This window comes from Osmerus mordax, chromosome 11 (assembly GCF_038355195.1).
Source record: "Osmerus mordax isolate fOsmMor3 chromosome 11, fOsmMor3.pri, whole genome shotgun sequence".
Classification (NCBI taxonomy): domain Eukaryota; kingdom Metazoa; phylum Chordata; class Actinopteri; order Osmeriformes; family Osmeridae; genus Osmerus; species Osmerus mordax.
Window position 1 is genome coordinate 1,377,845 of NC_090060.1, and position 27,463 is coordinate 1,405,307.

The 27,463-nt window shown below is 47.4% G+C and overlaps 20 non-coding genes across 20 annotated transcripts; all 20 read right to left on the bottom strand.

Annotated features, from left to right (window-relative positions):
- Positions 1-7,715: 7,715 nt before the first annotated feature.
- Positions 7,716-7,797, bottom strand: trnas-gcu (transfer RNA serine (anticodon GCU)). Its single transcript has one exon. It is a non-coding gene; the product is annotated as a tRNA-Ser (tRNA).
- A 4,835-nt stretch (positions 7,798-12,632) lies between these two features.
- Positions 12,633-12,714, bottom strand: trnas-gcu (transfer RNA serine (anticodon GCU)). Its single transcript has one exon. It is a non-coding gene; the product is annotated as a tRNA-Ser (tRNA).
- A 233-nt stretch (positions 12,715-12,947) lies between these two features.
- trnas-gcu (transfer RNA serine (anticodon GCU)) lies at positions 12,948-13,029 on the bottom strand. Its single transcript has one exon. It is a non-coding gene; the product is annotated as a tRNA-Ser (tRNA).
- Positions 13,030-13,872: 843 nt separating this feature from the next.
- On the bottom strand, positions 13,873-13,954 carry trnas-gcu (transfer RNA serine (anticodon GCU)). The gene has a single exon. It is a non-coding gene; the product is annotated as a tRNA-Ser (tRNA).
- A 233-nt stretch (positions 13,955-14,187) lies between these two features.
- trnas-gcu (transfer RNA serine (anticodon GCU)) lies at positions 14,188-14,269 on the bottom strand. The gene has a single exon. It is a non-coding gene; the product is annotated as a tRNA-Ser (tRNA).
- A 233-nt stretch (positions 14,270-14,502) lies between these two features.
- On the bottom strand, positions 14,503-14,584 carry trnas-gcu (transfer RNA serine (anticodon GCU)). The gene has a single exon. It is a non-coding gene; the product is annotated as a tRNA-Ser (tRNA).
- Positions 14,585-15,762: 1,178 nt separating this feature from the next.
- On the bottom strand, positions 15,763-15,844 carry trnas-gcu (transfer RNA serine (anticodon GCU)). Its single transcript has one exon. It is a non-coding gene; the product is annotated as a tRNA-Ser (tRNA).
- A 2,063-nt stretch (positions 15,845-17,907) lies between these two features.
- trnas-gcu (transfer RNA serine (anticodon GCU)) lies at positions 17,908-17,989 on the bottom strand. The gene has a single exon. It is a non-coding gene; the product is annotated as a tRNA-Ser (tRNA).
- A 541-nt stretch (positions 17,990-18,530) lies between these two features.
- trnas-gcu (transfer RNA serine (anticodon GCU)) lies at positions 18,531-18,612 on the bottom strand. The gene has a single exon. It is a non-coding gene; the product is annotated as a tRNA-Ser (tRNA).
- Positions 18,613-18,845: 233 nt separating this feature from the next.
- trnas-gcu (transfer RNA serine (anticodon GCU)) lies at positions 18,846-18,927 on the bottom strand. The gene has a single exon. It is a non-coding gene; the product is annotated as a tRNA-Ser (tRNA).
- Positions 18,928-19,475: 548 nt separating this feature from the next.
- Positions 19,476-19,557, bottom strand: trnas-gcu (transfer RNA serine (anticodon GCU)). Its single transcript has one exon. It is a non-coding gene; the product is annotated as a tRNA-Ser (tRNA).
- A 1,178-nt stretch (positions 19,558-20,735) lies between these two features.
- Positions 20,736-20,817, bottom strand: trnas-gcu (transfer RNA serine (anticodon GCU)). Its single transcript has one exon. It is a non-coding gene; the product is annotated as a tRNA-Ser (tRNA).
- A 2,063-nt stretch (positions 20,818-22,880) lies between these two features.
- Positions 22,881-22,962, bottom strand: trnas-gcu (transfer RNA serine (anticodon GCU)). The gene has a single exon. It is a non-coding gene; the product is annotated as a tRNA-Ser (tRNA).
- A 541-nt stretch (positions 22,963-23,503) lies between these two features.
- Positions 23,504-23,585, bottom strand: trnas-gcu (transfer RNA serine (anticodon GCU)). Its single transcript has one exon. It is a non-coding gene; the product is annotated as a tRNA-Ser (tRNA).
- Positions 23,586-23,818: 233 nt separating this feature from the next.
- Positions 23,819-23,900, bottom strand: trnas-gcu (transfer RNA serine (anticodon GCU)). The gene has a single exon. It is a non-coding gene; the product is annotated as a tRNA-Ser (tRNA).
- A 541-nt stretch (positions 23,901-24,441) lies between these two features.
- On the bottom strand, positions 24,442-24,523 carry trnas-gcu (transfer RNA serine (anticodon GCU)). The gene has a single exon. It is a non-coding gene; the product is annotated as a tRNA-Ser (tRNA).
- Positions 24,524-25,386: 863 nt separating this feature from the next.
- Positions 25,387-25,468, bottom strand: trnas-gcu (transfer RNA serine (anticodon GCU)). Its single transcript has one exon. It is a non-coding gene; the product is annotated as a tRNA-Ser (tRNA).
- A 233-nt stretch (positions 25,469-25,701) lies between these two features.
- trnas-gcu (transfer RNA serine (anticodon GCU)) lies at positions 25,702-25,783 on the bottom strand. Its single transcript has one exon. It is a non-coding gene; the product is annotated as a tRNA-Ser (tRNA).
- Positions 25,784-26,308: 525 nt separating this feature from the next.
- trnas-gcu (transfer RNA serine (anticodon GCU)) lies at positions 26,309-26,390 on the bottom strand. The gene has a single exon. It is a non-coding gene; the product is annotated as a tRNA-Ser (tRNA).
- Positions 26,391-26,623: 233 nt separating this feature from the next.
- Positions 26,624-26,705, bottom strand: trnas-gcu (transfer RNA serine (anticodon GCU)). The gene has a single exon. It is a non-coding gene; the product is annotated as a tRNA-Ser (tRNA).
- Positions 26,706-27,463: the final 758 nt, after the last annotated feature.

A 27,463-nucleotide genomic window follows, 5' to 3' on the forward strand; every position in this document is an offset into this window, starting at 1 on the left:
AAAGGTGGACATGTCGTAAAGATAACTTGCCGACGAGGATGAGATTCGAACTCACGCGTGCAGAGCACAAAGGATTAGCAGTCCATCTCCTTAACCACTCGGCCACCTCGTCATTTACATCACTAGGCCCTCGGTGGTGAAAGAACCTTCCATTTCACAAAACATGGAGAAAAGCAGGTGACGACAGGCACAATTGTGAAAAGGAATATAGTCAGGAGCTGAGGAAGGAATCAAAGAGTTGCTGGAAAGGCAGTGGTGGAGGGGGGCACTAAGGGTTGAGGGACAGAAGAATTTCAATTGACAAAGGTGGACATGTCATAAAGATAACTTGCCGACGAGGATGAGATTCGAACTCACGCGTGCAGAGCACAATGGATTAGCAGTCCATCGCCTTAACCACTCGGCCACCTCGTAATTTACAGCACTGGGCCCACGGTGGTGAAAGAACCTTCCATTTCACAAAACATGGAGAAAAGCAGGTGACGATAGGCACAATTGTGAAATGGAATATAGTCAGGAGCTGAGGAAGGAATCAAAGAGTTTCTGGAAAGGCAGTGGTGGAGGGGGGCACTAAATATGAGCAGTAAGGGACAGAAGAATTTCAATTGACAAAGGTGGACATGTCATAAAGATAACTTCCCGACGAGGATGAGATTCAAACTCACGCGTGCAGAGCACAATGGATTAGCAGTCCATCGCCTTAACCACTCGGCCACCTCGTCTTTTACAGCACTGGGCCCACGGTGGTGAAAGAACCTTCCATTCCACAAAACATGGAGAAAAGCAGGTGACGACAGGCACAATTGTGAAAAGGAATATAGTCAGGAGCTGAGGAAGGAATCAAAGAGTTGCTGGAAAGGCAGTGGTGGAGGGGGGCACTAAGGGTTGAGGGACAGAAGAATTTCAATTGACAAAGGTGGACATGTCATAAAGATAACTTGCCGACGAGGATGAGATTCGAACTCACGCGTGCAGAGCACAACGAATTAGCAGTCCATCGGCTTAACCACTCGGCCACCTCGCCATTTACAGCACTGGGCCCACGGTGGTGAAAGAACCTTCCATTTCACAAAACATGGAGAAAAGCAGGTGACGATAGGCACAATTGTGAAATGGAATATAGTCAGGAGCTGAGGAAGGAATCAAAGAGTTTCTGGAAAGGCAGTGGTGGAGGGGGGCACTAAATATGAGCAGTAAGGGACAGAAGAATTTCAATTGACAAAGGTGGACATGTCATAAAGATAACTTGCCGACGAGGATGAGATTCAAACTCACGCGTGCAGAGCACAATGGATTAGCAGTCCATCGCCTTAACCACTCCGCCACCTCGTCATTAACAGCACTTGGCCCACAGTGGTGAAAGAACCTTCCATTTCACAAAACATGGAGAAAAGCAGGTGACGACAGGCACAATTGTGAAAAAGAATATAGTCAGGAGCTGAGGAAGGAATCAAAGAGTTGCTGGAAAGGCAGTGGTGGAGGGGGGCACTAAATATGAGCAGTAAGGGTTGAGGGACAGAAGAATTTCAATTGACAAAGGTGGACATGTCGTAAAGATAACTTCCCGACGAGGATGAGATTCAAACTCACGCGTGCAGAGCACAATGGATTAGCAGTCCATCGCCTTAACCACTCGGCCACCTCGTCATTAACAGCACTTGGCCCACGGTGGTGAAAGAACCTTCCATTTCACAAAACATGGAGAAAAGCAGGTGACGACAGGCACAATTGTGAAAAAGAATATAGTCAGGAGCTGAGGAAGGAATCAAAGAGTTGCTGGAAAGGCAGTGGTGGAGGGGGGCACTAAATATGAGCAGTAAGGGTTGAGGGACAGAAGAATTTCAATTGACAAAGGTGGACATGTCATAAAGATAACTTGCCGACGAGGATGAGATTCGAACTCACGCGTGCAGAGCACAAAGGATTAGCAGTCCATCTCCTTAACCACTCGGCCACCTCGTCATTTACATCACTAGGCCCTCGGTGGTGAAAGAACCTTCCATTTCACAAAACATGGAGAAAAGCAGGTGACACCAGGCACAATTGTGAAAAGGAATATAGTCAGGAGCTGAGGAAGGAATCAAAGAGTTGCTGGAAAGGCAGTGGTGGAGGGGGGCACTAAGGGTTGAGGGACAGAAGAATTTCAACTGACAAAGGTGGACATGTCATATAGATAACTTGCCGACGAGGATGAGATTCGAACTCACGCGTGCAGAGCACAACCGATTAGCAGTCCATCGGCTTAACCACTCGGCCACCTCGTCATTTACAGCACTGGGCCCACGGTGGTGAAAGAACCTTCCATTTCACAAAACATGGAGAAAAGCAGGTGACGATAGGCACAATTGTGAAATGGAATATAGTCAGGAGCTGAGGAAGGAATCAAAGAGTTTCTGGAAAGGCAGTGGTGGAGGGGGGCACTAAATATGAGCAGTAAGGGACAGAAGAATTTCAATTGACAAAGGTGGACATGTCATAAAGATAACTTGCCGACGAGGATGAGATTCGAACTCACGCGTGCAGAGCACAATGGATTAGCAGTCCATCGCCTTAACAACTCGGCCACCTCGTCATTAACAGCACTTGGCCCACAGTGGTGAAAGAACCTTCCATTTCACAAAACATGGAGAAAAGCAGGTGACGACAGGCACAATTGTGAAAAAGAATATAGTCAGGAGCTGAGGAAGGAATCAAAGAGTTGCTGGAAAGGCAGTGGTGGAGGGGGGCACTAAATATGAGCAGTAAGGGTTGAGGGACAGAAGAATTTCAATTGACAAAGGTGGACATGTCGTAAAGATAACTTGCCGACGAGGATGAGATTCGAACTCACGCGTGCAGAGCACAAAGGATTAGCAGTCCATCTCCTTAACCACTCGGCCACCTCGTCATTTACATCACTAGGCCCTCGGTGGTGAAAGAACCTTCCATTTCACAAAACATGGAGAAAAGCAGGTGACGACAGGCACAATTGTGAAAAGGAATATAGTCAGGAGCTGAGGAAGGAATCAAAGAGTTGCTGGAAAGGCAGTGGTGGAGGGGGGCACTAAGGGTTGAGGGACAGAAGAATTTCAATTGACAAAGGTGGACATGTCATAAAGATAACTTGCCGACGAGGATGAGATTCGAACTCACGCGTGCAGAGCACAATGGATTAGCAGTCCATCGCCTTAACCACTCGGCCACCTCGTAATTTACAGCACTGGGCCCACGGTGGTGAAAGAACCTTCCATTTCACAAAACATGGAGAAAAGCAGGTGACGATAGGCACAATTGTGAAATGGAATATAGTCAGGAGCTGAGGAAGGAATCAAAGAGTTTCTGGAAAGGCAGTGGTGGAGGGGGGCACTAAATATGAGCAGTAAGGGACAGAAGAATTTCAATTGACAAAGGTGGACATGTCATAAAGATAACTTCCCGACGAGGATGAGATTCAAACTCACGCGTGCAGAGCACAATGGATTAGCAGTCCATCGCCTTAACCACTCGGCCACCTCGTCTTTTACAGCACTGGGCCCACGGTGGTGAAAGAACCTTCCATTCCACAAAACATGGAGAAAAGCAGGTGACGACAGGCACAATTGTGAAAAGGAATATAGTCAGGAGCTGAGGAAGGAATCAAAGAGTTGCTGGAAAGGCAGTGGTGGAGGGGGGCACTAAGGGTTGAGGGACAGAAGAATTTCAATTGACAAAGGTGGACATGTCATAAAGATAACTTGCCGACGAGGATGAGATTCGAACTCACGCGTGCAGAGCACAACGAATTAGCAGTCCATCGGCTTAACCACTCGGCCACCTCGCCATTTACAGCACTGGGCCCACGGTGGTGAAAGAACCTTCCATTTCACAAAACATGGAGAAAAGCAGGTGACGATAGGCACAATTGTGAAATGGAATATAGTCAGGAGCTGAGGAAGGAATCAAAGAGTTTCTGGAAAGGCAGTGGTGGAGGGGGGCACTAAATATGAGCAGTAAGGGACAGAAGAATTTCAATTGACAAAGGTGGACATGTCATAAAGATAACTTGCCGACGAGGATGAGATTCAAACTCACGCGTGCAGAGCACAATGGATTAGCAGTCCATCGCCTTAACCACTCCGCCACCTCGTCATTAACAGCACTTGGCCCACAGTGGTGAAAGAACCTTCCATTTCACAAAACATGGAGAAAAGCAGGTGACGACAGGCACAATTGTGAAAAAGAATATAGTCAGGAGCTGAGGAAGGAATCAAAGAGTTGCTGGAAAGGCAGTGGTGGAGGGGGGCACTAAATATGAGCAGTAAGGGTTGAGGGACAGAAGAATTTCAATTGACAAAGGTGGACATGTCGTAAAGATAACTTCCCGACGAGGATGAGATTCAAACTCACGCGTGCAGAGCACAATGGATTAGCAGTCCATCGCCTTAACCACTCGGCCACCTCGTCATTAACAGCACTTGGCCCACGGTGGTGAAAGAACCTTCCATTTCACAAAACATGGAGAAAAGCAGGTGACGACAGGCACAATTGTGAAAAAGAATATAGTCAGGAGCTGAGGAAGGAATCAAAGAGTTGCTGGAAAGGCAGTGGTGGAGGGGGGCACTAAATATGAGCAGTAAGGGTTGAGGGACAGAAGAATTTCAATTGACAAAGGTGGACATGTCATAAAGATAACTTGCCGACGAGGATGAGATTCGAACTCACGCGTGCAGAGCACAAAGGATTAGCAGTCCATCTCCTTAACCACTCGGCCACCTCGTCATTTACATCACTAGGCCCTCGGTGGTGAAAGAACCTTCCATTTCACAAAACATGGAGAAAAGCAGGTGACACCAGGCACAATTGTGAAAAGGAATATAGTCAGGAGCTGAGGAAGGAATCAAAGAGTTGCTGGAAAGGCAGTGGTGGAGGGGGGCACTAAGGGTTGAGGGACAGAAGAATTTCAACTGACAAAGGTGGACATGTCATATAGATAACTTGCCGACGAGGATGAGATTCGAACTCACGCGTGCAGAGCACAACCGATTAGCAGTCCATCGGCTTAACCACTCGGCCACCTCGTCATTTACAGCACTGGGCCCACGGTGGTGAAAGAACCTTCCATTTCACAAAACATGGAGAAAAGCAGGTGACGATAGGCACAATTGTGAAATGGAATATAGTCAGGAGCTGAGGAAGGAATCAAAGAGTTGCTGGAAAGGCAGTGGTGGAGGGGGGCACTAAATATGAGCAGTAAGGGACAGAAGAATTTCAATTGACAAAGGTGGACATGTCATAAAGATAACTTGCCGACGAGGATGAGATTCGAACTCACGCGTGCAGAGCACAACGAATTAGCAGTCCATCGGCTTAACCACTCGGCCACCTCGTCATTTACAGCACTGGGCCCACGGTGGTGAAAGAACCTTCCATTTCACAAAACATGGAGAAAAGCAGGTGACGATAGGCACAATTGTGAAATGGAATATAGTCAGGAGCTGAGGAAGGAATCAAAGAGTTGCTGGAAAGGCAGTGGTGGAGGGGGGCACTAAATATGAGCAGTAAGGGTTGAGGGACAGAAGAATTTCAATTGACATGTCATAAAGATAACTTGCCGACGAGGATGAGATTCGAACTCACGCGTGCAGAGCACAAGGGATTAGCAGTCCATCGCCTTAACCACTCGGCCACCTCGTCATTTACATCACTAGGCCCTCGGTGGTGGAAGAACCTTCCATTTCACAAAACATGGAGAAAAGCAGGTGACACCAGGCACAATTGTGAAAAGGAATATAGTCAGGAGCTGAGGAAGGAATCAAAGAGTTGCTGGAAAGGCAGTGGTGGAGGGGGGCACTAAATATGAGCAGTAAGGGACAGAAGAATTTCAATTGACAAAGGTGGACATGTCATAAAGATAACTTGCCGACGAGGATGAGATTCAAACTCACGCGTGCAGAGCACAATGGATTAGCAGTCCATCGCCTTAACCAATCGGCCACCTCGTCATTTACAGCACTGGGCCCACGGTGTTGAAAGAACCTTCCATTTCACAAAACATGGAGAAAAGCAGGTGACGACAGGCACAATTGTGAAAAGGAATATAGTCAGGAGCTGAGGAAGGAATCAAAGAGTTGCTGGAAAGGCAGTGGTGGAGGGGGGCACTAAGGGTTGAGGGACAGAAGAATTTCAATTGACAAAGGTGGACATGTCATAAAGATAACTTGCCGACAAGGATGAGATTCGAACTCACGCATGCAGAGCACAACGAATTAGCAGTCCATCGGCTTAACCACTCGGCCACCTCGTCATTTACAGCACTGGGCCCACGGTGGTGAAAGAACCTTCCATTTCACAAAACATGGAGAAAAGCAGGTGACGATAGGCACAATTGTGAAATGGAATATAGTCAGGAGCTGAGGAAGGAATCAAAGAGTTTCTGGAAAGGCAGTGGTGGAGGGGGGCACTAAATATGAGCAGTAAGGGACAGAAGAATTTCAATTGACAAAGGTGGACATGTCATAAAGATAACTTGCCGACGAGGATGAGATTCAAACTCACGCGTGCAGAGCACAATGGATTAGCAGTCCATCGCCTTAACCAATCGGCCACCTCGTCATTTACAGCACTGGGCCCACGGTGTTGAAAGAACCTTCCATTTCACAAAACATGGAGAAAAGCAGGTGACGACAGGCACAATTGTGAAAAGGAATATAGTCAGGAGCTGAGGAAGGAATCAAAGAGTTGCTGGAAAGGCAGTGGTGGAGGGGGGCACTAAGGGTTGAGGGACAGAAGAATTTCAATTGACAAAGGTGGACATGTCATAAAGATAACTTGCCGACGAGGATGAGATTCGAACTCACGCATGCAGAGCACAATGGATTAGCAGTCCATCGCCTTAACCACTCGGCCACCTCGTCATTAACAGCACTTGGCCCACGGTGGTGAAAGAACCTTCCATTTCACAAAACATGGAGAAAAGCAGGTGACGACAGGCACAATTGTGAAAAAGAATATAGTCAGGAGCTGAGGAAGGAATCAAAGAGTTGCTGGAAAGGCAGTGGTGGAGGGGGGCACTAAATATGAGCAGTAAGGGTTGAGGGACAGAAGAATTTCAATTGACAAAGGTGGACATGTCATAAAGATAACTTGCCGACGAGGATGAGATTCGAACTCACGCGTGCAGAGCACAAAGGATTAGCAGTCCATCTCCTTAACCACTCGGCCACCTCGTCATTTACATCACTAGGCCCTCGGTGGTGAAAGAACCTTCCATTTCACAAAACATGGAGAAAAGCAGGTGACACCAGGCACAATTGTGAAAAGGAATATAGTCAGGAGCTGAGGAAGGAATCAAAGAGTTGCTGGAAAGGCAGTGGTGGAGGGGGGCACTAAGGGTTGAGGGACAGAAGAATTTCAACTGACAAAGGTGGACATGTCATATAGATAACTTGCCGACGAGGATGAGATTCGAACTCACGCGTGCAGAGCACAACCGATTAGCAGTCCATCGGCTTAACCACTCGGCCACCTCGTCATTTACAGCACTGGGCCCACGGTGGTGAAAGAACCTTCCATTTCACAAAACATGGAGAAAAGCAGGTGACGATAGGCACAATTGTGAAATGGAATATAGTCAGGAGCTGAGGAAGGAATCAAAGAGTTTCTGGAAAGGCAGTGGTGGAGGGGGGCACTAAATATGAGCAGTAAGGGACAGAAGAATTTCAATTGACAAAGGTGGACATGTCATAAAGATAACTTGCCGACGAGGATGAGATTCGAACTCACGCGTGCAGAGCACAATGGATTAGCAGTCCATCGCCTTAACCACTCGGCCACCTCGTCATTAACAGCACTTGGCCCACAGTGGTGAAAGAACCTTCCATTTCACAAAACATGGAGAAAAGCAGGTGACGACAGGCACAATTGTGAAAAAGAATATAGTCAGGAGCTGAGGAAGGAATCAAAGAGTTGCTGGAAAGGCAGTGGTGGAGGGGGGCACTAAATATGAGCAGTAAGGGTTGAGGGACAGAAGAATTTCAATTGACATGTCATAAAGATAACTTGCCGACGAGGATGAGATTCGAACTCACGCGTGCAGAGCACAAGGGATTAGCAGTCCATCGCCTTAACCACTCGGCCACCTCGTCATTTACATCACTAGGCCCTCGGTGGTGGAAGAACCTTCCATTTCACAAAACATGGAGAAAAGCAGGTGACACCAGGCACAATTGTGAAAAGGAATATAGTCAGGAGCTGAGGAAGGAATCAAAGAGTTGCTGGAAAGGCAGTGGTGGAGGGGGGCACTAAATATGAGCAGTAAGGGACAGAAGAATTTCAATTGACAAAGGTGGACATGTCATAAAGATAACTTGCCGACGAGGATGAGATTCAAACTCACGCGTGCAGAGCACAATGGATTAGCAGTCCATCGCCTTAACCAATCGGCCACCTCGTCATTTACAGCACTGGGCCCACGGTGTTGAAAGAACCTTCCATTTCACAAAACATGGAGAAAAGCAGGTGACGACAGGCACAATTGTGAAAAGGAATATAGTCAGGAGCTGAGGAAGGAATCAAAGAGTTGCTGGAAAGGCAGTGGTGGAGGGGGGCACTAAGGGTTGAGGGACAGAAGAATTTCAATTGACAAAGGTGGACATGTCATAAAGATAACTTGCCGACGAGGATGAGATTCGAACTCACGCGTGCAGAGCACAACGAATTAGCAGTCCATCGGCTTAACCACTCGGCCACCTCGTCATTTACAGCACTGGGCCCACGGTGGTGAAAGAACCTTCCATTTCACAAAACATGGAGAAAAGCAGGTGACGATAGGCACAATTGTGAAATGGAATATAGTCAGGAGCTGAGGAAGGAATCAAAGAGTTTCTGGAAAGGCAGTGGTGGAGGGGGGCACTAAATATGAGCAGTAAGGGACAGAAGAATTTCAATTGACAAAGGTGGACATGTCATAAAGATAACTTGCCGACGAGGATGAGATTCAAACTCACGCGTGCAGAGCACAATGGATTAGCAGTCCATCGCCTTAACCAATCGGCCACCTCGTCATTTACAGCACTGGGCCCACGGTGTTGAAAGAACCTTCCATTTCACAAAACATGGAGAAAAGCAGGTGACGACAGGCACAATTGTGAAAAGGAATATAGTCAGGAGCTGAGGAAGGAATCAAAGAGTTGCTGGAAAGGCAGTGGTGGAGGGGGGCACTAAGGGTTGAGGGACAGAAGAATTTCAATTGACAAAGGTGGACATGTCATAAAGATAACTTGCCGACGAGGATGAGATTCGAACTCACGCATGCAGAGCACAATGGATTAGCAGTCCATCGCCTTAACCACTCGGCCACCTCGTCATTAACAGCACTTGGCCCACGGTGGTGAAAGAACCTTCCATTTCACAAAACATGGAGAAAAGCAGGTGACGACAGGCACAATTGTGAAAAAGAATATAGTCAGGAGCTGAGGAAGGAATCAAAGAGTTGCTGGAAAGGCAGTGGTGGAGGGGGGCACTAAATATGAGCAGTAAGGGTTGAGGGACAGAAGAATTTCAATTGACAAAGGTGGACATGTCATAAAGATAACTTGCCGACGAGGATGAGATTCGAACTCACGCGTGCAGAGCACAAAGGATTAGCAGTCCATCTCCTTAACCACTCGGCCACCTCGTCATTTACATCACTAGGCCCTCGGTGGTGAAAGAACCTTCCATTTCACAAAACATGGAGAAAAGCAGGTGACACCAGGCACAATTGTGAAAAGGAATATAGTCAGGAGCTGAGGAAGGAATCAAAGAGTTGCTGGAAAGGCAGTGGTGGAGGGGGGCACTAAGGGTTGAGGGACAGAAGAATTTCAACTGACAAAGGTGGACATGTCATATAGATAACTTGCCGACGAGGATGAGATTGGAACTCACGCGTGCAGAGCACAACGGATTAGCAGTCCATCGGCTTAACCACTCGGCCACCTCGTCATTTACAGCACTGGGCCCACGGTGGTGAAAGAACCTTCCATTTCACAAAACATGGAGAAAAGCAGGTGACGATAGGCACAATTGTGAAATGGAATATAGTCAGGAGCTGAGGAAGGAATCAAAGAGTTGCTGGAAAGGCAGTGGTGGAGGGGGGCACTAAATATGAGCAGTAAGGGACAGAAGAATTTCAATTGACAAAGGTGGACATGTCATAAAGATAACTTGCCGACGAGGATGAGATTCGAACTCACGCGTGCAGAGCACAATGGATTAGCAGTCCATCGCCTTAACAACTCGGCCACCTCGTCATTAACAGCACTTGGCCCACAGTGGTGAAAGAACCTTCCATTTCACAAAACATGGAGAAAAGCAGGTGACGACAGGCACAATTGTGAAAAAGAATATAGTCAGGAGCTGAGGAAGGAATCAAAGAGTTGCTGGAAAGGCAGTGGTGGAGGGGGGCACTAAATATGAGCAGTAAGGGTTGAGGGACAGAAGAATTTCAATTGACAAAGGTGGACATGTCGTAAAGATAACTTGCCGACGAGGATGAGATTCGAACTCACGCGTGCAGAGCACAAAGGATTAGCAGTCCATCTCCTTAACCACTCGGCCACCTCGTCATTTACATCACTAGGCCCTCGGTGGTGAAAGAACCTTCCATTTCACAAAACATGGAGAAAAGCAGGTGACGACAGGCACAATTGTGAAAAGGAATATAGTCAGGAGCTGAGGAAGGAATCAAAGAGTTGCTGGAAAGGCAGTGGTGGAGGGGGGCACTAAGGGTTGAGGGACAGAAGAATTTCAATTGACAAAGGTGGACATGTCATAAAGATAACTTGCCGACGAGGATGAGATTCGAACTCACGCGTGCAGAGCACAATGGATTAGCAGTCCATCGCCTTAACCACTCGGCCACCTCGTAATTTACAGCACTGGGCCCACGGTGGTGAAAGAACCTTCCATTTCACAAAACATGGAGAAAAGCAGGTGACGATAGGCACAATTGTGAAATGGAATATAGTCAGGAGCTGAGGAAGGAATCAAAGAGTTTCTGGAAAGGCAGTGGTGGAGGGGGGCACTAAATATGAGCAGTAAGGGACAGAAGAATTTCAATTGACAAAGGTGGACATGTCATAAAGATAACTTCCCGACGAGGATGAGATTCAAACTCACGCGTGCAGAGCACAATGGATTAGCAGTCCATCGCCTTAACCACTCGGCCACCTCGTCTTTTACAGCACTGGGCCCACGGTGGTGAAAGAACCTTCCATTTCACAAAACATGGAGAAAAGCAGGTGACGATAGGCACAATTGTGAAATGGAATATAGTCAGGAGCTGAGGAAGGAATCAAAGAGTTTCTGGAAAAGCAGTGGTGGAGGGGGGCACCAAGGGTTGAGGGACAGAAGAATTTCAATTGACAAAGGTGGACATGTCATAAAGATAACTTGCCGACGAGGATGAGATTCCAACTCACGCGTGCAGAGCACAATGGATTAGCAGTCCATCGCCTTAACCACTCGGCCACCTCGTCATTAACAGCACTTGGCCCACAGTGGTGAAAGAACCTTCCATTTCACAAAACATGGAGAAAAGCAGGTGACGACAGGCACAATTGTGAAATGGAATATAGTCAGGAGCTGAGGAAGGAATCAAAGAGTTGCTGGAAAGGCAGTGGTGGAGGGGGGCACTAAATATGAGCTGTAAGGGTTGAGGGACAAAAGAATTTCAATTGACAAAGGTGGACATGTCATAAAGATAACTTGCCGACGAGGATGAGATTCGAACTCACGCGTGCAGAGCACAATGGATTAGCAGTCCATCGCCTTAACCACTCCGCCACCTCGTCATTAACAGCACTTGGCCCACAGTGGTGAAAGAACCTTCCATTTCACAAAACATGGAGAAAAGCAGGTGACGACAGGCACAATTGTGAAAAAGAATATAGTCAGGAGCTGAGGAAGGAATCAAAGAGTTGCTGGAAAGGCAGTGGTGGAGGGGGGCACTAAATATGAGCAGTAAGGGTTGAGGGACAGAAGAATTTCAATTGACAAAGGTGGACATGTCATAAAGATAACTTGCCGACGAGGATGAGATTCGAACTCACGCTTGCAGAGCACAAAGGATTAGCAGTCCATCTCCTTAACCACTCGGCCACCTCGTCATTTACATCACTAGGCCCTCGGTGGTGAAAGAACCTTCCATTTCACAAAACATGGAGAAAAGCAGGTGACACCAGGCACAATTGTGAAAAGGAATATAGTCAGGAGCTGAGGAAGGAATCAAAGAGTTGCTGGAAAGGCAGTGGTGGAGGGGGGCACTAAGGGTTGAGGGACAGAAGAATTTCAACTGACAAAGGTGGACATGTCATATAGATAACTTGCCGACGAGGATGAGATTCGAACTCACGCGTGCAGAGCACAACGAATTAGCAGTCCATCGGCTTAACCACTCGGCCACCTCGTCATTTACAGCACTGGGCCCACGGTGGTGAAAGAACCTTCCATTTCACAAAACATGGAGAAAAGCAGGTGACGATAGGCACAATTGTGAAATGGAATATAGTCAGGAGCTGAGGAAGGAATCAAAGAGTTTCTGGAAAGGCAGTGGTGGAGGGGGGCACTAAATATGAGCAGTAAGGGACAGAAGAATTTCAATTGACAAAGGTGGACATGTCATAAAGATAACTTGCCGACGAGGATGAGATTCGAACTCACGCGTGCAGAGCACAATGGATTAGCAGTCCATCGCCTTAACCACTCGGCCACCTCGTCATTAACAGCACTTGGCCCACAGTGGTGAAAGAACCTTCCATTTCACAAAACATGGAGAAAAGCAGGTGACGACAGGCACAATTGTGAAATGGAATATAGTCAGGAGCTGAGGAAGGAATCAAAGAGTTGCTGGAAAGGCAGTGGTGGAGGGGGGCACTAAATATGAGCTGTAAGGGTTGAGGGACAAAAGAATTTCAATTGACAAAGGTGGACATGTCATAAAGATAACTTGCCGACGAGGATGAGATTCGAACTCACGCGTGCAGAGCACAATGGATTAGCAGTCCATCGCCTTAACCACTCGGCCACCTCGTCATTAACAGCACTTGGCCCACAGTGGTGAAAGAACCTTCCATTTCACAAAACATGGAGAAAAGCAGGTGACGACAGGCACAATTGTGAAAAAGAATATAGTCAGGAGCTGAGGAAGGAATCAAAGAGTTGCTGGAAAGGCAGTGGTGGAGGGGGGCACTAAATATGAGCAGTAAGGGTTGAGGGACAGAAGAATTTCAATTGACAAAGGTGGACATGTCATAAAGATAACTTGCCGACGAGGATGAGATTCGAACTCACGCTTGCAGAGCACAAAGGATTAGCAGTCCATCTCCTTAACCACTCGGCCACCTCGTCATTTACATCACTAGGCCCTCGGTGGTGAAAGAACCTTCCATTTCACAAAACATGGAGAAAAGCAGGTGACACCAGGCACAATTGTGAAAAGGAATATAGTCAGGAGCTGAGGAAGGAATCAAAGAGTTGCTGGAAAGGCAGTGGTGGAGGGGGGCACTAAGGGTTGAGGGACAGAAGAATTTCAACTGACAAAGGTGGACATGTCATATAGATAACTTGCCGACGAGGATGAGATTCGAACTCACGCGTGCAGAGCACAACGAATTAGCAGTCCATCGGCTTAACCACTCGGCCACCTCGTCATTTACAGCACTGGGCCCACGGTGGTGAAAGAACCTTCCATTTCACAAAACATGGAGAAAAGCAGGTGACGATAGGCACAATTGTGAAATGGAATATAGTCAGGAGCTGAGGAAGGAATCAAAGAGTTTCTGGAAAGGCAGTGGTGGAGGGGGGCACTAAATATGAGCAGTAAGGGACAGAAGAATTTCAATTGACAAAGGTGGACATGTCATAAAGATAACTTGCCGACGAGGATGAGATTCGAACTCACGCGTGCAGAGCACAATGGATTAGCAGTCCATCGCCTTAACCACTCGGCCACCTCGTCATTAACAGCACTTGGCCCACAGTGGTGAAAGAACCTTCCATTTCACAAAACATGGAGAAAAGCAGGTGACGACAGGCACAATTGTGAAATGGAATATAGTCAGGAGCTGAGGAAGGAATCAAAGAGTTGCTGGAAAGGCAGTGGTGGAGGGGGGCACTAAATATGAGCTGTAAGGGTTGAGGGACAAAAGAATTTCAATTGACAAAGGTGGACATGTCATAAAGATAACTTGCCGACGAGGATGAGATTCGAACTCACGCGTGCAGAGCACAATGGATTAGCAGTCCATCGCCTTAACCACTCGGCCACCTCGTCATTAACAGCACTTGGCCCACAGTGGTGAAAGAACCTTCCATTTCACAAAACATGGAGAAAAGCAGGTGACGACAGGCACAATTGTGAAAAAGAATATAGTCAGGAGCTGAGGAAGGAATCAAAGAGTTGCTGGAAAGGCAGTGGTGGAGGGGGGCACTAAATATGAGCAGTAAGGGTTGAGGGACAGAAGAATTTCAATTGACAAAGGTGGACATGTCATAAAGATAACTTGCCGACGAGGATGAGATTCGAACTCACGCGTGCAGAGCACAATGGATTAGCAGTCCATCGCCTTAACCACTCGGCCACCTCGTCATTAACAGCACTTGGCCCACGGGGGTGAAAGAACCTTCCATTTCACAAAACATGGAGAAAAGCAGGTGACGACAGGCACAATTGTGAAAAAGAATATAGTCAGGAGCTGAGGAAGGAATCAAAGAGTTGCTGGAAAGGCAGTGGTGGAGGGGGGCACTAAATATGAGCAGTAAGGGTTGAGGGACAGAAGAATTTCAATTGACAAAGGTGGACATGTCATAAAGATAACTTGCCGACGAGGATGAGATTCGAACTCACGCGTGCAGAGCACAAAGGATTAGCAGTCCATCTCCTTAACCACTCGGCCACCTCGTCATTCAAAGCACTGGGCCCACGGTGGTGAAAGAACCTTCCATTTCACAAAACATGGAGAAAAGCAGGTGACGACAGGCAAAATTGTGAAATGGAATATAGTCAGGAGCTGAGGAAGGAATCAAAGAGTTGCTGGAAAGGCAGTGGTGGAGGGGGGCACTAAATATGAGCAGTAAGGGTTGAGGGACAGAAGAATTTCAATTGACAAAGGTGGACATGTCATAAAGATAACTTGCCGACGAGGATGAGATTCCAACTCACGCGTGCAGAGCACAATGGATTAGCAGTCCATCGCCTTAACCACTCGGCCACCTCGTCATTCACAGCACTGGGCCCATGGTGGTGAAAGAACCTTCCATTTCACAAAACAAGGAGAAAAGCAGGTGACGATAGGCACAATTGTGAAATGGAATATAGTCAGGAGCTGAGGAAGGAATCAAAGAGTTGCTGGAAAGGCAGTGGTGGAGGGGGGCACTAAATATGAGCAGTAAGGGTTGAGGGACAGAAGAATTTCAATTGACAAAGGTGGACATGTCATAAAGATAACTTGCCGACGAGGATGAGATTCCAACTCACGCGTGCAGAGCACAATGGATTAGCAGTCCATCGCCTTAACCACTCGGCCACCTCGTCATTCACAGCACTGGGCCCACGGTGGTGAAAGAACCTTCCATTTCACAAAACATGGAGAAAAGCAGGTGACGATAGGCACAATTGTGAAATGGAATATAGTCAGGAGCTGAGGAAGGAATCAAAGAGTTTCTGGAAAGGCAGTGGTGGAGGGGGGCACTAAATATGAGCAGTAAGGGTTGAGGGACAGAAGAATTTCAATTGACAAAGGTGGACATGTCATAAAGATAACTTGCCGACGAGGATGAGATTCGAACTCACGCGTGCAGAGCACAATGGATTAGCAGTCCATCGCCTTAACCACTCGGCCACCTCGTCATTCAAAGCACTGGGCCCACGGTGGTGAAAGAACCTTCCATTTCACAAAACATGGAGAAAAGCAGGTGACGATAGGCACAATTGTGAAATGGAATATAGTCAGGAGCTGAGGAAGGAATCAAAGAGTTTCTGGAAAGGCAGTGGTGGAGGGGGGCACTAAATATGAGCAGTAAGGGACAGAAGAATTTCAATTGACAAAGGTGGACATGTCATAAAGATAACTTGCCGACGAGGATGAGATTCAAACTCACGCGTGCAGAGCACAATGGATTAGCAGTCCATCGCCTTAACCAATCGGCCACCTCGTCATTTACAGCACTGGGCCCACGGTGTTGAAAGAACCTTCCATTTCACAAAACATGGAGAAAAGCAGGTGACGACAGGCACAATTGTGAAAAGGAATATAGTCAGGAGCTGAGGAAGGAATCAAAGAGTTGCTGGAAAGGCAGTGGTGGAGGGGGGCACTAAGGGTTGAGGGACAGAAGAATTTCAATTGACAAAGGTGGACATGTCATAAAGATAACTTGCAGACGAGGATGAGATTCGAACTCACGCGTGCAGAGCACAATGGATTAGCAGTCCATCGCCTTAACCACTCGGCCACCTCGTAATTTACAGCACTGGGCCCACGGTGGTGAAAGAACCTTCCATTTCACAAAACATGGAGAAAAGCAGGTGACGATAGGCACAATTGTGAAATGGAATATAGTCAGGAGCTGAGGAAGGAATCAAAGAGTTTCTGGAAAGGCAGTGGTGGAGGGGGGCACTAAATATGAGCAGTAAGGGACAGAAGAATTTCAATTGACAAAGGTGGACATGTCATAAAGATAACTTCCCGACGAGGATGAGATTCAAACTCACGCGTGCAGAGCACAATGGATTAGCAGTCCATCGCCTTAACCACTCGGCCACCTCGTCATTTACAGCACTGGGCCCACGGTGGTGAAAGAACCTTCCATTTCACAAAACATGGAGAAAAGCAGGTGACGATAGGCACAATTGTGAAATGGAATATAGTCAGGAGCTGAGGAAGGAATCAAAGAGTTTCTGGAAAAGCAGTGGTGGAGGGGGGCACCAAGGGTTGAGGGACAGAAGAATTTCAATTGACAAAGGTGGACATGTCATAAAGATAACTTGCCGACAAGGATGAGATTCGAACTCACGCGTGCAGAGCACAATGAATTAGCAGTCCATCGCCTTAACCACTCGGCCACCTCGTCATTAACAGCACTTGGCCCACGGTGGTGAAAGTACCTTCCATTTCACAAAACATGGAGAAAAGCAGGTGACGATAGGCACAATTGTGAAAAAGAATATAGTCAGGAGCTGAGGAAGGAATCAAAGAGTTGCTGGAAAGGCAGTGGTGGAGGGGGGCACTAAATATGAGCAGTAAGGGTTGAGGGACAGAAGAATTTCAATTGACAAAGGTGGACATGTCATAAAGATAACTTGCCGACGAGGATGAGATTCGAACTCACGCGTGCAGAGCACAAAGGATTAGCAGTCCATCTCCTTAACCACTCGGCCACCTCGTCATTTACATCACTAGGCCCTCGGTGGTGAAAGAACCTTCCATTTCACAAAACATGGAGAAAAGCAGGTGACACCAGGCACAATTGTGAAAAGGAATATAGTCAGGAGCTGAGGAAGGAATCAAAGAGTTGCTGGAAAGGCAGTGGTGGAGGGGGGCACTAAGGGTTGAGGGACAGAAGAATTTCAACTGACAAAGGTGGACATGTCATATAGATAACTTGCCGACGAGGATGAGATTCGAACTCACGCGTGCAGAGCACAACCGATTAGCAGTCCATCGGCTTAACCACTCGGCCACCTCGTCATTTACAGCACTGGGCCCACGGTGGTGAAAGAACCTTCCATTTCACAAAACATGGAGAAAAGCAGGTGACGATAGGCACAATTGTGAAATGGAATATAGTCAGGAGCTGAGGAAGGAATCAAAGAGTTTCTGGAAAGGCAGTGGTGGAGGGGGGCACTAAATATGAGCAGTAAGGGACAGAAGAATTTCAATTGACAAAGGTGGACATGTCATAAAGATAACTTGCCGACGAGGATGAGATTCGAACTCACGCGTGCAGAGCACAATGGATTAGCAGTCCATCGCCTTAACCACTCGGCCACCTCGTCATTTACAGCACTGGGCCCACGGGGGTGAAAGAACCTTCCATTTCACAAAACATGGAGAAAAGCAGGTGACGATAGGCAAAATTGTGAAAAGGAATATAGTCAGGAGCTGAGGAAGGAATCAAAGAGTTGCTGGAAAGGCAGTGGTGGAGGGGGGCACTAAATATGAGCAGTAAGGGTTGAGGGACAGAAGAATTTCAATTGACAAAGGTGGACATGTCATAAAGATAACTTGCCGACGAGGATGAGATTCGAACTCACGAGTGCAGAGCACAAAGGATTAGCAGTACATCGGCTTAACCACTCGGCCACCTCGTCATTTACAGCACTGGGCCCACGGTGGTGAAAGAACCTTCCATTTCACAAAACATGGAGAAAAGCAGGTGACGATAGGCACAATTGTGAAATGGAATATAGTCAGGAGCTGAGGAAGGAATCAAAGAGTTTCTGGAAAGGCAGTGGTGGAGGGGGGCACTAAATATGAGCAGAAAGGGACAGAAGAATTTCAATTGACAAAGGTGGACATGTCATAAAGATAACTTGCCGACGAGGATGAGATTCGAACTCACGCGTGCAGAGCACAATGGATTAGCAGTCCATCGCCTTAACCACTCGGCCACCTCGTCATTCACAGCACTGGGCCCACGGTGGTGAAAGAACCTTCCATTTCACAAAACATGGAGAAAAGCAGGTGACGATAGGCACAATTGTGAAATGGAATATAGTCAGGAGCTGAGGAAGGAATCAAAGAGTTTCTGGAAAGGCAGTGGTGGAGGGGGGCACTAAATATGAGCAGTAAGGGTTGAGGGACAGAAGAATTTCAATTGACAAAGGTGGACATGTCGTAAAGATAACTTGCCGACGAGGATGAGATTCGAACTCACGCGTGCAGAGCACAATGGATTAGCAGTCCATCGCCTTAACCACTCGGCCACCTCGTCATTAACAGCACTTGGCCCACAGTGGTGAAAGAACCTTCCATTTCACAAAACATGGAGAAAAGCAGGTGACGACAGGCACAATTGTGAAATGGAATATAGTCAGGAGCTGAGGAAGGAATCAAAGAGTTGCTGGAAAGGCAGTGGTGGAGGGGGGCACTAAATATGAGCAGTAAGGGTTGAGGGACAGAAGAATTTCAATTGACAAAGGTGGACATGTCATAAAGATAACTTGCCGACGAGGATGAGATTCAAACTCACGCGTGCAGAGCACAATGGATTAGCAGTCCATCGCCTTAACCACTCGGCCACCTCGTCATTAACAGCACTTGGCCCACAGTGGTGAAAGAACCTTCCATTTCACAAAACATGGAGAAAAGCAGGTGACGACAGGCACAATTGTGAAAAAGAATATAGTCAGGAGCTGAGGAAGGAATCAAAGAGTTGCTGGAAAGGCAGTGGTGGAGGGGGGCACTAAATATGAGCAGTAAGGGTTGAGGGACAGAAGAATTTCAATTGACAAAGGTGGACATGTCATAAAGATAACTTGCCGACGAGGATGAGATTCGAACTCACGCGTGCAGAGCACAATGGATTAGCAGTCCATCGCCTTAACCACTCGGCCACCTCGTCATTAACAGCACTTGGCCCACGGGGGTGAAAGAACCTTCCATTTCACAAAACATGGAGAAAAGCAGGTGACGACAGGCACAATTGTGAAAAAGAATATAGTCAGGAGCTGAGGAAGGAATCAAAGAGTTGCTGGAAAGGCAGTGGTGGAGGGGGGCACTAAATATGAGCAGTAAGGGTTGAGGGACAGAAGAATTTCAATTGACAAAGGTGGACATGTCATAAAGATAACTTGCCGACGAGGATGAGATTCGAACTCACGCGTGCAGAGCACAAAGGATTAGCAGTCCATCTCCTTAACCACTCGGCCACCTCGTCATTCAAAGCACTGGGCCCACGGTGGTGAAAGAACCTTCCATTTCACAAAACATGGAGAAAAGCAGGTGACGACAGGCAAAATTGTGAAATGGAATATAGTCAGGAGCTGAGGAAGGAATCAAAGAGTTGCTGGAAAGGCAGTGGTGGAGGGGGGCACTAAATATGAGCAGTAAGGGTTGAGGGACAGAAGAATTTCAATTGACAAAGGTGGACATGTCATAAAGATAACTTGCCGACGAGGATGAGATTCCAACTCACGCGTGCAGAGCACAATGGATTAGCAGTCCATCGCCTTAACCACTCGGCCACCTCGTCATTCACAGCACTGGGCCCATGGTGGTGAAAGAACCTTCCATTTCACAAAACAAGGAGAAAAGCAGGTGACGATAGGCACAATTGTGAAATGGAATATAGTCAGGAGCTGAGGAAGGAATCAAAGAGTTGCTGGAAAGGCAGTGGTGGAGGGGGGCACTAAATATGAGCAGTAAGGGTTGAGGGACAGAAGAATTTCAATTGACAAAGGTGGACATGTCATAAAGATAACTTGCCGACGAGGATGAGATTCCAACTCACGCGTGCAGAGCACAATGGATTAGCAGTCCATCGCCTTAACCACTCGGCCACCTCGTCATTCACAGCACTGGGCCCACGGTGGTGAAAGAACCTTCCATTTCACAAAACATGGAGAAAAGCAGGTGACGATAGGCACAATTGTGAAATGGAATATAGTCAGGAGCTGAGGAAGGAATCAAAGAGTTTCTGGAAAGGCAGTGGTGGAGGGGGGCACTAAATATGAGCAGTAAGGGTTGAGGGACAGAAGAATTTCAATTGACAAAGGTGGACATGTCATAAAGATAACTTGCCGACGAGGATGAGATTCGAACTCACGCGTGCAGAGCACAATGGATTAGCAGTCCATCGCCTTAACCACTCGGCCACCTCGTCATTCAAAGCACTGGGCCCACGGTGGTGAAAGAACCTTCCATTTCACAAAACATGGAGAAAAGCAGGTGACGATAGGCACAATTGTGAAATGGAATATAGTCAGGAGCTGAGGAAGGAATCAAAGAGTTTCTGGAAAGGCAGTGGTGGAGGGGGGCACTAAATATGAGCAGTAAGGGACAGAAGAATTTCAATTGACAAAGGTGGACATGTCATAAAGATAACTTGCCGACGAGGATGAGATTCAAACTCACGCGTGCAGAGCACAATGGATTAGCAGTCCATCGCCTTAACCAATCGGCCACCTCGTCATTTACAGCACTGGGCCCACGGTGTTGAAAGAACCTTCCATTTCACAAAACATGGAGAAAAGCAGGTGACGACAGGCACAATTGTGAAAAGGAATATAGTCAGGAGCTGAGGAAGGAATCAAAGAGTTGCTGGAAAGGCAGTGGTGGAGGGGGGCACTAAGGGTTGAGGGACAGAAGAATTTCAATTGACAAAGGTGGACATGTCATAAAGATAACTTGCAGACGAGGATGAGATTCGAACTCACGCGTGCAGAGCACAATGGATTAGCAGTCCATCGCCTTAACCACTCGGCCACCTCGTAATTTACAGCACTGGGCCCACGGTGGTGAAAGAACCTTCCATTTCACAAAACATGGAGAAAAGCAGGTGACGATAGGCACAATTGTGAAATGGAATATAGTCAGGAGCTGAGGAAGGAATCAAAGAGTTTCTGGAAAGGCAGTGGTGGAGGGGGGCACTAAATATGAGCAGTAAGGGACAGAAGAATTTCAATTGACAAAGGTGGACATGTCATAAAGATAACTTCCCGACGAGGATGAGATTCAAACTCACGCGTGCAGAGCACAATGGATTAGCAGTCCATCGCCTTAACCACTCGGCCACCTCGTCATTTACAGCACTGGGCCCACGGTGGTGAAAGAACCTTCCATTTCACAAAACATGGAGAAAAGCAGGTGACGATAGGCACAATTGTGAAATGGAATATAGTCAGGAGCTGAGGAAGGAATCAAAGAGTTTCTGGAAAAGCAGTGGTGGAGGGGGGCACCAAGGGTTGAGGGACAGAAGAATTTCAATTGACAAAGGTGGACATGTCATAAAGATAACTTGCCGACAAGGATGAGATTCGAACTCACGCGTGCAGAGCACAATGAATTAGCAGTCCATCGCCTTAACCACTCGGCCACCTCGTCATTAACAGCGCTTGGCCCACGGTGGTGAAAGTACCTTCCATTTCACAAAACATGGAGAAAAGCAGGTGACGATAGGCACAATTGTGAAAAAGAATATAGTCAGGAGCTGAGGAAGGAATCAAAGAGTTGCTGGAAAGGCAGTGGTGGAGGGGGGCACTAAATATGAGCAGTAAGGGTTGAGGGACAGAAGAATTTCAATTGACAAAGGTGGACATGTCATAAAGATAACTTGCCGACGAGGATGAGATTCGAACTCACGCGTGCAGAGCACAAAGGATTAGCAGTCCATCTCCTTAACCACTCGGCCACCTCGTCATTTACATCACTAGGCCCTCGGTGGTGAAAGAACCTTCCATTTCACAAAACATGGAGAAAAGCAGGTGACACCAGGCACAATTGTGAAAAGGAATATAGTCAGGAGCTGAGGAAGGAATCAAAGAGTTGCTGGAAAGGCAGTGGTGGAGGGGGGCACTAAGGGTTGAGGGACAGAAGAATTTCAACTGACAAAGGTGGACATGTCATATAGATAACTTGCCGACGAGGATGAGATTCGAACTCACGCGTGCAGAGCACAAACGATTAGCAGTCCATCGGCTTAACCACTCGGCCACCTCGTCATTTACAGCACTGGGCCCACGGTGGTGAAAGAACCTTCCATTTCACAAAACATGGAGAAAAGCAGGTGACGATAGGCACAATTGTGAAATGGAATATAGTCAGGAGCTGAGGAAGGAATCAAAGAGTTTCTGGAAAGGCAGTGGTGGAGGGGGGCACTAAATATGAGCAGTAAGGGACAGAAGAATTTCAATTGACAAAGGTGGACATGTCATAAAGATAACTTGCCGACGAGGATGAGATTCGAACTCACGCGTGCAGAGCACAATGGATTAGCAGTCCATCGCCTTAACCACTCGGCCACCTCGTCATTTACAGCACTGGGCCCACGGGGGTGAAAGAACCTTCCATTTCACAAAACATGGAGAAAAGCAGGTGACGATAGGCAAAATTGTGAAAAGGAATATAGTCAGGAGCTGAGGAAGGAATCAAAGAGTTGCTGGAAAGGCAGTGGTGGAGGGGGGCACTAAATATGAGCAGTAAGGGTTGAGGGACAGAAGAATTTCAATTGACAAAGGTGGACATGTCATAAAGATAACTTGCCGACGAGGATGAGATTCGAACTCACGAGTGCAGAGCACAAAGGATTAGCAGTACATCGGCTTAACCACTCGGCCACCTCGTCATTTACAGCACTGGGCCCACGGTGGTGAAAGAACCTTCCATTTCACAAAACATGGAGAAAAGCAGGTGACGATAGGCACAATTGTGAAATGGAATATAGTCAGGAGCTGAGGAAGGAATCAAAGAGTTTCTGGAAAGGCAGTGGTGGAGGGGGGCACTAAATATGAGCAGAAAGGGACAGAAGAATTTCAATTGACAAAGGTGGACATGTCATAAAGATAACTTGCCGACGAGGATGAGATTCGAACTCACGCGTGCAGAGCACAATGGATTAGCAGTCCATCGCCTTAACCACTCGGCCACCTCGTCATTCACAGCACTGGGCCCACGGTGGTGAAAGAACCTTCCATTTCACAAAACATGGAGAAAAGCAGGTGACGATAGGCACAATTGTGAAATGGAATATAGTCAGGAGCTGAGGAAGGAATCAAAGAGTTTCTGGAAAGGCAGTGGTGGAGGGGGGCACTAAATATGAGCAGTAAGGGTTGAGGGACAGAAGAATTTCAATTGACAAAGGTGGACATGTCGTAAAGATAACTTGCCGACGAGGATGAGATTCGAACTCACGCGTGCAGAGCACAATGGATTAGCAGTCCATCGCCTTAACCACTCGGCCACCTCGTCATTAACAGCACTTGGCCCACAGTGGTGAAAGAACCTTCCATTTCACAAAACATGGAGAAAAGCAGGTGACGACAGGCACAATTGTGAAATGGAATATAGTCAGGAGCTGAGGAAGGAATCAAAGAGTTGCTGGAAAGGCAGTGGTGGAGGGGGGCACTAAATATGAGCAGTAAGGGTTGAGGGACAGAAGAATTTCAATTGACAAAGGTGGACATGTCATAAAGATAACTTGCCGACGAGGATGAGATTCAAACTCACGCGTGCAGAGCACAATGGATTAGCAGTCCATCGCCTTAACCACTCGGCCACCTCGTCATTAACAGCACTTGGCCCACAGTGGTGAAAGAACCTTCCATTTCACAAAACATGGAGAAAAGCAGGTGACGACAGGCACAATTGTGAAAAAGAATATAGTCAGGAGCTGAGGAAGGAATCAAAGAGTTGCTGGAAAGGCAGTGGTGGAGGGGGGCACTAAATATGAGCAGTAAGGGACAGAAGAATTTCAATTGACATAGGTGGACATGTCATAAAGATAACTTGCCGACGAGGATGAGATTCGAACTCACGCGTGCAGAGCACAATGGATTAGCAGTCCATCGCCTTAACCACTCGGCCACCTCGTCATTTACAGCACTGGGCCCACGGTGGTGAAAGAACCTTCCATTTCACAAAACATGGAGAAAAGCAGGTGACGATAGGCACAATTGTGAAATGGAATATAGTCAGGAGCTGAGGAAGGAATCAAAGAGTTTCTGGAAAGGCAGTGGTGGAGGGGGGCACTAAATATGAGCAGTAAGGGTTGAGGGACAGAAGAATTTCAATTGACAAAGGTGGACATGTCATAAAGATAACTTGCCGACGAGGATGAGATTCAAACTCACGCGTGCAGAGCACAATGGATTAGCAGTCCATCGCCTTAACCATTCGGCCACCTCGTCATTCACAGCACTGGGCCCACGGTGGTGAAAGAACCTTCCATTTCACAAAACATGGAGAAAAGCAGGTGACGATAGGCACAATTGTGAAATGGAATATAGTCAGGAGCTGAGGAAGGAATCAAAGAGTTTCTGGAAAGGCAGTGGTGGAGGGGGGCACTAAATATGAGCAGTAAGGGTTGAGGGACAGAAGAATTTCAATTGACAAAGGTGGACATGTCATAAAGATAACTTGCCGACGAGGATGAGATTCAAACTCACGCGTGCAGAGCACAATGGATTAGCAGTCCATCGCCTTAACCACTCGGCCACCTCGTCATTCACAGCACTGGGCCCACGGTGGTGAAAGAACCTTCCATTTCACAAAACATGGAGAAAAGCAGGTGACGATAGGCACAATTGTGAAATGGAATATAGTCAGGAGCTGAGGAAGGAATCAAAGAGTTTCTGGAAAGGCAGTGGTGGAGGGGGGCACTAAATATGAGCAGTAAGGGTTGAGGGACAGAAGAATTTCAATTGACAAAGGTGGACATGTCATAAAGATAACTTGCCGACGAGGATGAGATTCGAACTCACGCGTGCAGAGCACAATGGATTAGCAGTCCATCGCCTTAACCACTCGGCCACCTCGTCATTCACAGAACTAAGCCCACGGTGGTGAAAGAACCTTCCATTTCACAAAACATGGAGAAAAGCAGGTGACGATAGGCACAATTGTGAAATGGAATATAGTCAGGAGCTGAGGAAGGAATCAAAGAGTTTCTGGAAAGGCAGTGGTGGAGGGGGGCACTAAATATGAGCAGTAAGGGTTGAGGGACAGAAGAATTTCAATTGACAAAGGTGGACATGTCGTAAAGATAACTTGCCGACGAGGATGAGATTCGAACTCACGCGTGCAGAGCACAATGGATTAGCAGTCCATCGCCTTAACCACTCGGCCACCTCGTCATTAACAGCACTTGGCCCACAGTGGTGAAAGAACCTTCCATTTCACAAAACATGGAGAAAAGCAGGTGACGACAGGCACAATTGTGAAATGGAATATAGTCAGGAGCTGAGGAAGGAATCAAAGAGTTGCTGGAAAGGCAGTGGTGGAGGGGGGCACTAAGGGTTGAGGGACAGAAGAATTTCAATTGACATGTCATAAAGATAATTTGCCGACGAGGATGAGATTCGAACTCACGCATGCAGAGCACAACGGATTAGCAGTCCATCGCCTTAACCAATCGGCCACCTCGTCATTTAAAGCACTGGGCCCACGGTGTTGAAAGAACCTTCCATTTCACAAAACATGGAGAAAAGCAGGTGACGACAGGCACAATTGTGAAAAGGAATATAGTCAGGAGCTGAGGAAGGAATCAAAGAGTTGCTGGAAAGGCAGTGGTGGAGGGGGGCACTAAATATGAGCAGTAAGGGTTGAGGGACAGAAGAATTTCAATTGACAAAGGTGGACATGTCATAAAGATAACTTGCCGACGAGGATGAGATTCGAACTCACGCGTGCAGAGCACAATGGATTAGCAGTCCATCGCCTTAACCACTCGGCCACCTCGTCATTCACAGAACTAAGCCCACGGTGGTGAAAGAACCTTCCATTTCACAAAACATGGAGAAAAGCAGGTGACGATAGGCACAATTGTGAAATGGAATATAGTCAGGAGCTGAGGAAGGAATCAAAGAGTTTCTGGAAAGGCAGTGGTGGAGGGGGGCACTAAATATGAGCAGTAAGGGTTGAGGGACAGAAGAATTTCAATTGACAAAGGTGGACATGTCGTAAAGATAACTTGCCGACGAGGATGAGATTCGAACTCACGCGTGCAGAGCACAATGGATTAGCAGTCCATCGCCTTAACCACTCGGCCACCTCGTCATTTACAGCACTGGGCCCACGGTGGTGAAAGAACCTTCCATTTCACAAAACATGGAGAAAAGCAGGTGACGACAGGCACAATTGTGAAAAGGAATATAGTCAGGAGCTGAGGAAGGAATCAAAGAGTTTCTGGAAAGGCAGTGGTGGAGGGGGGCACTAAGCGTTGAGGGACAGAAGAATTTCAATTGACAAAGGTGGACATGTCATAAAGATAACTTGCCGACGAGGATGAGATTCGAACTAACGCATGCAGAGCACAATGGATTAGCAGTCCATCGCCTTAACCACTCGGCCACCTCGTCATTTACAGCACTGGGCCCACGCTGGTGAAAGAACCTTCCATTTCACAAAACATGGAGAAAAGCAGGTGACGACAGGCACAATTGTGAAAAAGAATATAGTCAGGAGCTGAGGAAGGAATCAAAGAGTTGCTGGAAAGGCAGTGGTGGAGGGGGGCACTAAGGGTTGAGGGACAGAAGAATTTCAATTGACAAAGGTGGACATGTCATAAAGATAACTTGCCGACGAGGATGAGATTCGAACTCACGCATGCAGAGCACAATGGATTAGCAGTCCATCGCCTTAACCACTCGGCCACCTCATCATTTACAGCACTGGGCCCACGGTGGTGAAAGAACCTTCCATTTCACAAAACATGGAGAAAAGCAGGTGACGATAGGCACAATTGTGAAATGGAATATAGTCAGGAGCTGAGGAAGGAATCAAAGAGTTTCTGGAAAGGCAGTGGTGGAGGGGGG